The sequence below is a fragment of the Porites lutea genome, chromosome 6 (genome assembly GCF_958299795.1).
Source record: "Porites lutea chromosome 6, jaPorLute2.1, whole genome shotgun sequence".
Taxonomy (NCBI): Eukaryota; Metazoa; Cnidaria; class Anthozoa; order Scleractinia; family Poritidae; genus Porites; species Porites lutea.
Genome location: NC_133206.1, coordinates 4,518,056 through 4,530,075, shown reverse-complemented (window position 1 = coordinate 4,530,075; position 12,020 = coordinate 4,518,056). Strand labels below are relative to the sequence as shown.

The 12,020-nt window shown below is 40.2% G+C and overlaps 2 long non-coding RNA genes across 2 annotated transcripts; both read right to left on the bottom strand.

Moving 5' to 3' along the window:
• Positions 1 to 635: 635 nt before the first annotated feature.
• Positions 636 to 1,457, bottom strand: LOC140941429 (uncharacterized). The gene is made up of 2 exons (XR_012166461.1): positions 1,362 to 1,457; positions 636 to 759 (listed from the first exon to the last, which is right to left on the bottom strand). It is a non-coding gene; the product is annotated as an uncharacterized lncRNA (long non-coding RNA).
• Positions 1,458 to 3,370: 1,913 nt separating this feature from the next.
• Positions 3,371 to 4,381, bottom strand: LOC140940452 (uncharacterized). Its single transcript, XR_012166352.1, has 3 exons — positions 4,253 to 4,381; positions 3,913 to 4,038; positions 3,371 to 3,502 (listed from the first exon to the last, which is right to left on the bottom strand). It is a non-coding gene; the product is annotated as an uncharacterized lncRNA (long non-coding RNA).
• Between the last annotated feature and the right edge of the window lie 7,639 nt (positions 4,382 to 12,020).

Genomic DNA, 12,020 nt, shown 5'->3' with positions numbered 1-12,020 from the left:
TCTTTTCTTGCCTTGTAAATGCCGCATTGCACTCCTCGTCTTCTTTTGAACACTGCTGTTTTCCTGCAAAGAAGATTCAGTCCTATCAACTGTCCACTTTTTTAACAATACCAAAACCCACTGCTCTTCACAAGATTATCAAACGTGAATTTTTTAATCGCAGACCGCGAATTCAAATCCCAGACACTCTGGTAATACATGTTCATTTCAACAATGCAAATGAAACCCAAATACCTCATCATTTTTGCAATGTGAAAGCAACTCATGGGCAAGATCTGTTACTCTACGTATTTTCCACACGCTAAGTGTGCCTGATAAACACACTATAGAGATGACTAAGAAAAGGAATTTTAGAAAATCGGAACAAGACACCTACTTCACATATAAATTTGCCTAAATACGGGTTTTTAAACAAGTCTTTCTATAACTCGTAGAAATGTGATGGTAAGACCAAAGAAAAGAAGTAGTGGTGGCGCAATCACGGCCGTTTTTGCATCTATTGCGCACATTTTCCAAGAAACGTCTTTGGAAATTTTATTGTCAAACACAGAGCCAAGAATCTTTACTCAAAGAGACAATACAAAATTGTCGTCTAATTGTTTCTCGTAAACCTCTGAGACTTTTTATCTAACGTACTTGAACAGTAGAAACCATCTCCGTAAAATCCCTTCTTACAAACACAGAGATAAGAGCCATCAGTGTTGTAGCAGTCAGCCCAGTGATGGCACTCAGCGAAATTCTGCTGACACTCGTTTACATCTGTTGAATAAACAGTTAGAAAACCAAAGTTTTCTGGTTCAAGAGTGGAAGCTGACAATGCAGGGGTGATGATCCCATGTGAATGTGAATGTTATGTACAATTACAATTGCACTGTTCAGGACGTTAAATTTTTACAGTTTCATCGATAACTATAAAACCATCAGACTTGGCATGGTTTCAGTAATGGCTATTTCTACTAAGTTTATGTTAGCTTCACGTTAATCCCCCCGTAAATCACGCAAAATGCAATGACTTGCTAGTTTCTCGCAAGAAAAAACAAACTTCTTTGTCTCGAATTTCTAAAATAGCACTTCCGCTAAAATAATGGAGGTGGCTACTACTAAATGAATAATGGAAGTTAATATAAAATAAAAGACATAAAAAATACCCAAAACAGGGAATTTCATGCAACCATAACATCTGAGAAGGTCGCTTACGATAAGTAACAGTTACAATAATTTTGACAGGAAAAATCGAGTTTCGTGTTTGGAATAGGTATTCTTAATACGTTAAGGTTTGACTGTATTTCTTGGCGTACATGCTAAGTACCAACTGCAGTTTGACCTTACACAGTGTCTGAGTAGAATATGTTAGTTGTTACCATGACATGAGTTATCCGTGAGGTGATAACCCAGTTTACACTGACAAGCATATGAACCAGGCAGGTTAACACACAGCGAATCCTGTTCACACGCTTTAAGGAGTTAAACAATGTCTGAGTAGAGTACTTTGGAAGGATTTAAGTCCTTACCATGACATGAGTTATCCGTGAGGTGATATCCTAGTTTACACTGACAAGCATATGAACCAGGCAGGTTAACACACAGCGAATCCTGCTCACACGCTTCAGGATCTGTAGCACATTCGTCCAAGTCTAGAAATTAAAACCAACAAAACCAAACAGAACAGAACAAAAAAAAACAATTCAATGAATTAACTGTCCATCCTTATGTGCTCGGAAAGTTACAGAACCTCAGTTCTAACAAATTTTTCTTTTGGTTACATCTATTTTTTTCATCAACCATTGAATTTGAAAGGAATCCTTAGTAAGTGACCTGCCATTAAAGGAGCTGCGTCACCAAATTCATCAAAATACAAGAAGTGGGAAAAGCTGCCAACAAATTTAGTAAAACATTAAAATTAACCGTTTTGTACGTCAAAAGACGTTATCAATGATACAGCAAATACAAAAAGAGACAAGGATGGGAAAGTTTTAAACGGTTTGCAATTGCGGTTAGCCTATTGGTTGTTCAAAGATCATTTCTGTTGTTTGAAACATTTGATATTATTAATGCTTGGGAGACACATTTGTTTGCACGATGCTGAGATTTTATCATTTACGAGTAACGTTTTCACTGACGTTAAGTTCCATAAATAACGACAAGTAACATTGGCAATGTCAACAAAACGTCCTAGACAGACGTGATGCAACTGGTTTAAGTCTAAAAGTAGAACACCCGCCGTTAAATGACTGCACTCGTCTTACACTTGTTTCAAAATTGAAAGGGGGAAAACTACAGGAAAGACGTTAGTTGAAAAATTAGTGTAATACCGTGTACCCTCAATTTAGCCTCCTTCAGACTTTTCCATGCTTCCGAACTAGGGCGTTATTAGAAGGGCGTCAAACTATAGGAAGTAGGTTATACCTCTTCAGTCAAAACATTGTCTCGTGTGAAACACAAACAGAACAGTCTCAGGTGGAAGAGGCCAAAAAATTTAAATAATGACCTAAATAGCGTATCTTCTCTTATGGCAGTCGTAGTGTATCTAGGATTTAACTTGGCCCTCAGAGGTAATTTATGAAAACATTTTTCAAGTAATACCTTGACACTTTGAGCCTTTGGCTGCAAATCCGTGTTTACAGAGACAAAAGTACGATCCTGCAGTGTTCACACACATGCCATTACTGCCACACTGTTTAGGTTTTACCTTGCATTCATCAACGTCTACAAGACAAAACGTAAAATCATAAAGTTAAAGGTAAAGCTTATTTAGGGGGACTATCAAAAGCAGAGCATTTTTGGTCTGATAAATTCCAATTGAATGTACAGGTCTTGTGAAGAAGGAACATTTATTACGCTAACATGAACAACGTATTTCTAGCGGGTGGTGGGTCGTTTTGCACTGCGCATCAACTACTGCGCAAACATTGCGACTTTAAAGGTGGCGGTGATGTTCACCGATCGCCTAAAATAGGTAACAAAGGCTCCTTTTGTAGTCCTAATGCTTTTAATAGCAATTTTGATAACTCTACCGTTTGTCTTGAAACTCGCCTAAGTCCCTTCGCGCAAAATGATCATTTGAAGCCGAAATTGTCTCTCTGTTGTCATTTTGCGATGAAACCAGAACGGTGAGCCCCTTTTTTTATTTGTGGTTTTTACTCGTTAGGAGTACCAAAAAAATTTTATCTAAAGGAGAAAGAAAATCTGGGTAGCACAAGTTGTAAATTTTCAGATATGAAGGACCGAATGCACCAGCTAGCACCTAATAAAATGTCCCCCCATTAGAGAAAGACTTCTCTAGCTTTGCGGGCAAGTCTACATGAGACAGCCCTGGATACAACATTTTATGAAAGTCACATACAAATAGGCATAAGTGACACACCTACACATTGTAGTTTCCCATCCAGTGAATACCATTCTGTAAATCCTACATTACAGAAACAAGCATATGAACCAAAAGCATTTACACAGGTGGAGTTCTCCCCACAATTATGGCTGCCGATCTTGCATTCATCAATGTCTAAATGGTGAGAAAAGAAAAAAAAATACACCTACCGCATTAGGTCTTCTTGACAAATAAGACGGACATATAAACAAACAACAAGACAGTATAAAAGTGGGAGACGCCTGTTTCTTTCTCTGTTGGTGACAGCAGTGACGTAGTCGGCACATATACAGTGGAATCCCGATTTATCGAACCCCCAAGGGAAACGGAAATTGATTAATAATCGGGAGTTCGAAATATCGAAGGTGGCGTCGAATCACACTTTCTTGCCTTCTCGGATAAGGACGTCTCGCAACCATTGCTCTTATGAAAAAAATCTGTCGGCCCGTTTAAAGAACTAAAACAATGTTCGTAAAGAGAGTCTGGCCCTATCACCACGTGTAATATATGTTGTTGCTTTAACATTTTTCCAACACTAGGTTTACCTAAACATTGTTTTCCATCTGCTTTGAAGCCTGCCTCTTTACAGTCACAGATATATGAACCCACTGTGTTAATGCACTCTGTTAAGTATGGACATACATCTCTTGGGTTGGCACATTCATCAATATCTGAAATAACGTAAATATTATGCATTAATGACGCTGTATGGAGTGGGAGTAGTTTCTATCATTACTCAAAGCTTCTGTTAACTATTTCTGAAATTGGGTCTTTTACACCGCTAGTTGATTAAAAAACCTCAGACTGAAAACGCTTACCACCCCTCAGGTTTCAATGACATTCATTACTTGGGTGCATATTTGTTATCTTTAGTTCAATTAGTACCTTTACATTCGTTCCCATTTCGAGTTGTTCCTGGTTGACACTCACAGACGAATGATCCATAGTTATTTTTGCACAGTTTGTCCGGCGATCCACAAACATTGTCGCCAACGCTACATTCGTCTACATCTATGGAATTGGAAGAAAATTTGGAAAAAATGACTGAAGGTTCTTTTTACAAACATCTTGCTGACAGAGTGAAAGACTCGGACGTAACCAGCAAAGCCAAGTTCAAGAACAAAGACGAAGTGCTTGGACGAAAAATTCAACAACAACAATAAAGGATGAGCTTCAAGAATTTTGGAGGCCGATGTGGGGGACCTCGAGTGCAAAAGCTCAGCAGGAGGACATGGAGGCAGCTTTGAAACAACATGCCGCATTTCCTCGAATAATAGCCGGGGGTGATTATTTCTTTTTTTTCGCACAAAAAGGGGACGATTATTCGAGGGAAGGCGATTATTTCAAATATTACCTACTGGAAGTCGTGCCCATTAAATAAAAAAATAATCACATTAAATAAACCGAACATGGGCTTTCAAAACCTTTTTTTCCAAATTTAGTACCTTGATTAATTTTCAGAGCTTGAATAGTCACTGATCAGTTTTCACATTGTACGCGAGAGGGGCGGGGAGGGGGGACGGCGATTAATCGAGGGACGGCTGTTATTCGAGGAAATACGGGTTTAGAAGAAATAAAGGGCATATACCTGTCCCCGTTGTTATCAGAGCACTGGATACTATTCCGAAGAGACCGGAAAAGTACCTGAGAAACACAAATGATGGGACAGTCGTTCTTGGAAAAGCGAGGATCCGCCAAAGAGTCCTAGAAGTCTAAGGTAACTTGTTGCCACCTGGTGATGGCACTAAAATTTCCAGCATTACCACATCTGTCGTGAAGCATGCACAGAATAACAGTATGGTTGGGATATCTACTCCGTTTTTTTGTGGATTGAATTAACTTTTCTGTAAAATACAATAAAGCTGATGACGTCATAGTCTTTTGTCGTTATCTTTTTTTATAAACAATATTTTATTACAACATTTGTTCCAAGAGCCTAAAGGGCTCATGTAGAGCTTACGATGTTTACATTGAATTGCAGTGTCATGAAATATTTCCTTAAGCATTACAGGGCTCAAATCTCCTTTTTATTCATAACAGGCAAGTTGAGCCGTTAAATGTGTAAGGGAAAGATTTAACGACAGTTTAAAATTTAGAATTTACAAGGATTTGTATGAAATCCACGCAAGCGTGACTGGGTGGCAAAAGTTGTTTTTCTCATAAAAATGCTTCTAACTTTCGGCGGCCGTTACAATTTCTACTTTCGAGATACACGGCTGAAATTTCCCTGGTTAATTAATTTTAATATGCTCTTTCAGCTTGTGTTAACAAATTTTTCAAAAGTGAACTGTTTTTGTGTTTACCGAAAGTTGATCACGTGATCACAGTCATGCAAAGAGCCTATTGGCTAAAAATCAACGTTAAGAGTTCGAATGTTTTGAGGATAATTATTCACTGACTATCAGCACTCAGGGATGTCGGATTAACACAAGGAAGATTAATACCAAAACAACATAGTCTTTACAGAGCTTTAAAACACAGGATCCGCCGACACAAACTTGACTTGAACTTAAGTAAAACTAAACAGCCTCTGCCAATAATAACAAACTCTTACTTGACCTTCAGATATCTTACGGCTTTCGCCAACTTGTAAACACAGAACGTGAACATCGACGTTCGTCACACTTGACTAAACACAGCACTCCAGCTCGTAGGAAAAACTTAATTCGTCAAAAGAACTCGCTTGGAACTTGTATACCGTTTGACATAAGGTTTCTAGAAATATTAAACTTGAGAATAGTAGCAGCTTTTCGACATATTTTATGATTTCAGTAACTGATGCAAAACTGCTGACTCATGCAGAAATGTAAACACGCCCTAATTGATTATTCATGAATAATCCAAAAACGTAGAGGACGTTCGAGAAAGTCACGCAACACATGAAAGCAATTTTACTAAGTAACACTAAACAAGGACAAAACGTCTTTGTGCAGCATTTTGTAACTTTAAAATCATCATAAAACAGTTCGAAAGGAGCGCTCACTCGTGAAATGTTTTTCAACACTCGAAGAGAAATTTCGTGTCTCTGCGTTGCCACGTAATATCCTCTATTTATTCCTCGAGTAAATTAGAGACTAAACTCGATCTCAAGCCAGTATCACCAAGTATTTCGGTCTCATTTCGTGAAATAGCCGAAACAAGCCGAACAGACATGAACTTGCGTGCCCAATCTTGTCCCGAAACTACCATATCCCGAACTACCTTGGGTCGCAGTAGCGCAATCGGCTAATCCCTGACTTAGAGTCTCCTCTGATCTTACGGGTCACACAGGTGAGTCGATTCAAACCCCGGGATAGCCTGCGAGCAAGTTCTCCTATTTGGGCGAGTGAAACGAGTCTCGCAAGAACGCGCGAGCGAGCGGCGAAGCCGCGAGGGGCAGGGCCCCTTGCTCGCGCGTTCTCGAGAGGCTCGCGTCGCTTGCCCAAATAGGAGAGCTTGTTCGCAGGCTAACCCCGGGAAAGCCAAAAAACAAATTCTTTCTTCCTCGAATAAATTAAAGAATAAATCAAAGAAATCGAAGTGGTCTCGAGACATCTCGAACTAATTCGGCTCTCAGTTCGTCAAATAGCCGAATAAAACCGAAAACCCGCAGACTTGGCGTGCCCAATCTTGTCCCAAAAATGTCAACTTTGATACATTCCTGAACGTCGCGAATCCTTCACTTCGCGCTCCGCCGAAGTAATAAGCACTATGGCATCAAAGTGCAAGACAAATATTTCGAGCATGGGCCATCGACCGTTACTGAAAACAACGCAGTGACTATTCTTGGGTTGCACGTGACGTCACCAAAAATCAAACTAAGAAACTATCGATTCTTCTGAGTTCTACTTTCACGAGGTATTACAGTACCTAAACACCTTTACATAAACAAATTTTTGGTTCGAAAGGGTCCTTCGTTTTGCGCGAGAGGACGCTTGAATTTCCAGGCTTTTGCGTGACGCGACATTAAGCTGGCGGCCGGGAAAGCTCTTATGTTGGTTAAAAACATTACCGATTTTGGGAGATTTTGCAATCTAAACATTCCTTGTGTCAGAATAAATATTACTGTAATCTTTATGAGTTCCTCAAGCGAAGAATTCACGCATTAGTAGGAAAACTCGAAAACAGATGTTTCTGTTGGTATCCGGCGGCCATATTGGTGTTCCTGAAAGGGACACCAACATGGCGTTTCCATACAAAGCTTTATAAATTTAGGTACACCGTTTTTCCCAATATCTCGCATTTGAAATATTTCACAGACCTGATTCTTGGCAAGGGTTTTTGTATATTTATCTTTTTTCATTTCCCAGATTCTAGTCCTTCTGTATTGAATGGTTTGCATTTTTATTTTTCATTGCGTGACAGTGCAAGCCGAGAATACTTTGGGACATGCCAGTCCAGACAGACAAAGACATTAAGGCAAACAGGTCAGACATAGCAGTGAAAGACAAGGGGAAGAGGACCTGCCTGCTTACTGCTATGTCTCTCCCAAATGAAAAAGAAACCTCTTTAAAAACAGTAGAAAAACCTTCGAAGTTCGAGAATCTCGAAGTAGAAATTGAGAAAACATGGAAACGAAACCACAACAACTGTCCCAGTGGCCATTGGTGCTCTCAGGCTTGTCGAGAAGGGGACTAAAAACTACCTCAGCAATATCCCAGGACACATCGGAATAACAGAGCTTCAGAAGATTGTCCTCCTTTAGCCTCCCCCGCAGACATTCTTAGGCGTGCGTCACGCGTTCCTTCTCGTGGGGAAGGAACGCGTGACGCACGCCTAAGAATGTCTGCGGGGTAGGCTAGTCCTCCTTGGGAGTGCTCACATACTCAGGAGGTCAGTATCCATCAAGTAATCCAGGAGCCTTATGACTGCCCTAAGCTCGGTTTCAAAAGAGGAAAGAGCAAGACTCCTAAGAGAATTAATAAGAAAACAAGGACAATAGAAAAACTTAGATTAGTTTTTCTTAGATTAGTTTCTTTAATCATACACTTTTAAAATAACGAAAACCACAAAATTTTTTGTACATATCCTTATTTTTCAATAGTAATTTATTTTCCACAAATAACCAGCTGAACGTTTTCTATCTATTAACGCATCGCTTAAGGTTTTCAATCACTTATCGGTTATAAGCGATGATCGCCACACCACTAACGGGGATTTTACCCTGCTCTGAAACTTGACACAACAATTTGTAACTGTTTTAATGTACTCCTAGCCTAGCCTGCGTAGCTGGCGGTTTTTGTGGTGTGATTGTTGTTTTTGGTTCGCGCGGTCAAACAAGAAAGCGATGGGGGAGGGGGCGAGGGGGAGAGAGAGAGAGAAAAAAAAAACCGCCTGCATTCAACCCCTTGAGATGTTTGAAACGTCCTAGGCCTTGGTACATTATGCTTTTATTTCCCTACTAAAATGCTCCACCTTAATGCTCCATTTTTTCCCACTAAAATGCTCGATTGTGCTCAACTTAGAGAGGGCATTTTTAGAAATTTTAAACTTTTTAAGGGGCGGGGTTGAAGACTAACAAAAATGTTTAAGTAGAGTTTTAGTAGTCATTTCCCTTCAAAATTGTTTCACTGTTATATTTTCTGTGAGAAAAAATACCTAATTTTCCGGAAAAATACCACTTAAATGCTCGAATAATGCTTAATGGTTTCGCCTCACTAAATTGCCCAAAAACATGCTGGCATGATGTACAAGGGCCTAAAACGCCCCTTCCAGTCTTGTGAGAGGAGGGGCTGAATGCAGGCGGTTTTCTTAGTGTCTTCTCGCCTCGCCCCCCACCCCCCTCCCCCATCGTTTTCTGGTTTGACATCGGCTCAGCTTTCGCGCTGCTGTATCTTTTACTTCAGGAATTACAAAAGAAAAAACACACCAAAAAGACTGCAAGCTACGCAAGCTACTCATAACCATACCTGCACAATGAAATCCATCTCCTACATAACCATCGTAGCACCAGCATGTTGTAATATGAGGCGAAGACTTCGATCCCAACACCTTTCCATGCCATCCACACAAATCGTCGTCTTCGCGGTACATTACATAGTCTAGTTTCACGAAAAAGCTTAGTTTGGTTATTGAAGCTTTCAGAAGGCAAGTTTAAAAGGAACTTTTTGGGGGGGGGGCAGGAAGTCCTTCTTGAGAAAAACTGACTTCTCGTTCACTTCGATTTATTACTATCGCGCTTTAGCACAAACTTTACAAGCACAAAACAAGCTGAATCTCTTTGAAAAGTCTGAAAAAGGCTTGATGCAGTTCCTTTTATCCTGACTGATACGTGCGCTCTGAGCGAGTGGACGTGCGCTTTGAGCGAGTATTCGCCCGCAATAGCCTAAGTTCGATATATCAAAATTCTAACATTACTCCGAGGCTTTCTGGTCATATTTCTATATTTGGTTTGTTTTCTTTGTGCTCAAGTTTCTTCTGGGAATTACGAGACAATGGACTTGTGTAACATTTGCAATTTTGTCGCCTCGGAGTCGTGTTAGAATTTTGATATATCGAACGTGGGCTATTTCATGCTATTTAACAATTATTCCTCGAGCCCGAATGGGTCTGAGTCGATAGCCCATGAGGCCGAAGGCCGAATGGGCTATTGACTCAGAGGCCATTCGGACTCCAGGAGCAATTGTTAATTAGTAAAATCCAACTAGTTGGTCAAAAATATCGAGACAAAACAACTTTAGCTAGTTAAAGCTAGACTTTAATCCGTTTCTGCCGCCAAAAAGCCGGCGCTTTTCGCTACTAGTGGACTATAACATATAGCCGAGTAGTAGCGCCAACCAATCAGAATGCAGCATTGATAATAGACCACTAGTTGGATTTTACTAATAATTATAAGACAGGTCACATTTAAGCACTTGTTTGGTTCATTTACATTTACTGCTGAGCCAACAAGCCTCCAAATCTATCAATTAGCCTAAACACGAGAAGCAAGCTTCACACAAAGTATGGCCATGTACACTAAATTTAGAGGAATCTCTATTTAGTTTAACGGGGCTATTTATCCTCTGAACTCTCTTGATTTAACAAAGCAAAAACAGTTCTATGTTTGGTTTTGCATTTAAAGGAGGGCCGTAAGTGAGAAAACTGTACAAGGTTATTACGTCTCCATAAGTTACTGCATTGTAAACTTACTCTCTGAGTTAAATCCATAAAATTCAACCCTGAGGCAACTCCTGTGATACCATGTGTCAACATGAAGGCGAACTCCTTTAGTGCCTATAGCTGAGGCAAATGGTAAATGATTTAACACCTCGACCCAAGGTGCGTCTAGGTTGCAGCCTTTGAAGACCTGTGGTATTTATTAAGTAAATATTTTTTTATTTGATTATCATTGTTTCAGTTTTTAATTCATTCGATTTTTTGGAAATAAGTCACTGCCTGATCCATTTTTAATGATTTTATCACATGCTTAAGGTGGCTCTGATATTAACACAGGCGCATTTAGCAACGGACGGAGCATGTAACGCCTTCTCAGCTTTAGTTTAGTGACGCATCACTTGATCTTTTAGATACGGAATATTTATTTTTACACTTTATTTTTTCAACCCAAATTTCCGAAAACATTTCGATTGATACATCAAATGGAACGGACCATTTCGGTTTGGTACGACCGGAATATTCGGGACCAGCTTTGAAAGTTGTCCACTTCGAGCGGTCTGGTCATTTCGGTTTGTCGGGCTCAGTCCATTGTCCCCGCTCTCTTTTGTAAGCTGCTTAAAAGAACAATAACCAAACGCGTAGTGGCTTGGGTAGGGTCCGTGCAACCGAAATGTACCGTTCCACTGGGCAAGTGGAATTTTCCGAAATTTCAGACCGGAATTATTTTTGTTGAATGAAAAGCGCCCCAGAACTTTCGCTAAAACGCGCTCGTGTTGTGTGGAGGAACCTAACAGTCTTTAACGGTCGGCATGGTAATAGGTTTCATCGAAGTAAACATAACCTGTAGTTCGTGTTTGTTAAGTTTTTCAACAACCTTGCGATTAATACATGGACCAGCCTGCAGACTTTGCTAGGGCATGTTTACAAGGAGAGAGGTTACCCTTGAGCAAGGGTTACCCAAGCAAGTCAGTGTTCTCCCTAGGCATTTAAGGCTAGGCGGACTGCCTGGCTTAATTCACTGGAAAATTGTTGCCGCCTGTCTTTAATACTAAAGATTAAACCGAACGGAAGCTAGCGTTGACTACAAAGCAAGGTATTTCAAAGGCAAAATCACCCAATAAAGATGATGAAACATTGTCTGGTGTATTTATTTCTGTGTTTTCTCGCAAGTTATTGCATGATTAGAAAATATGAATTTGTTCAAACCTATGATGCATTCGTTTCATTGAACGGCAGCCATCTTCGAAAACACAAGGGACATTCAAGGAGCTTATGTACATGAAGCACTAGAGGAATCCTTGCGCTCACCAAGGAATCCTTGGGCCTTCCCAAAATCCTAGGGAGAACACTGCAAGTGGGTTAAAGTTAGCTCTGGTTTACAAGCAAATTTCGCAGGTAGGGTTACCCTATCATCCGGGTCAACTTTACCAGCTTTACTGACACGTTTCGTCACGCGTGACATTCTTTGTAATTGTCAAAATTTACTGGTCACGCATGGCGGAGGAAAGTTGTCCAGGAAAGGCGATCGAGTTATCCCTAGCAGAGTTTTTACAAGCCAGGTAGGGCTCTTACTAGG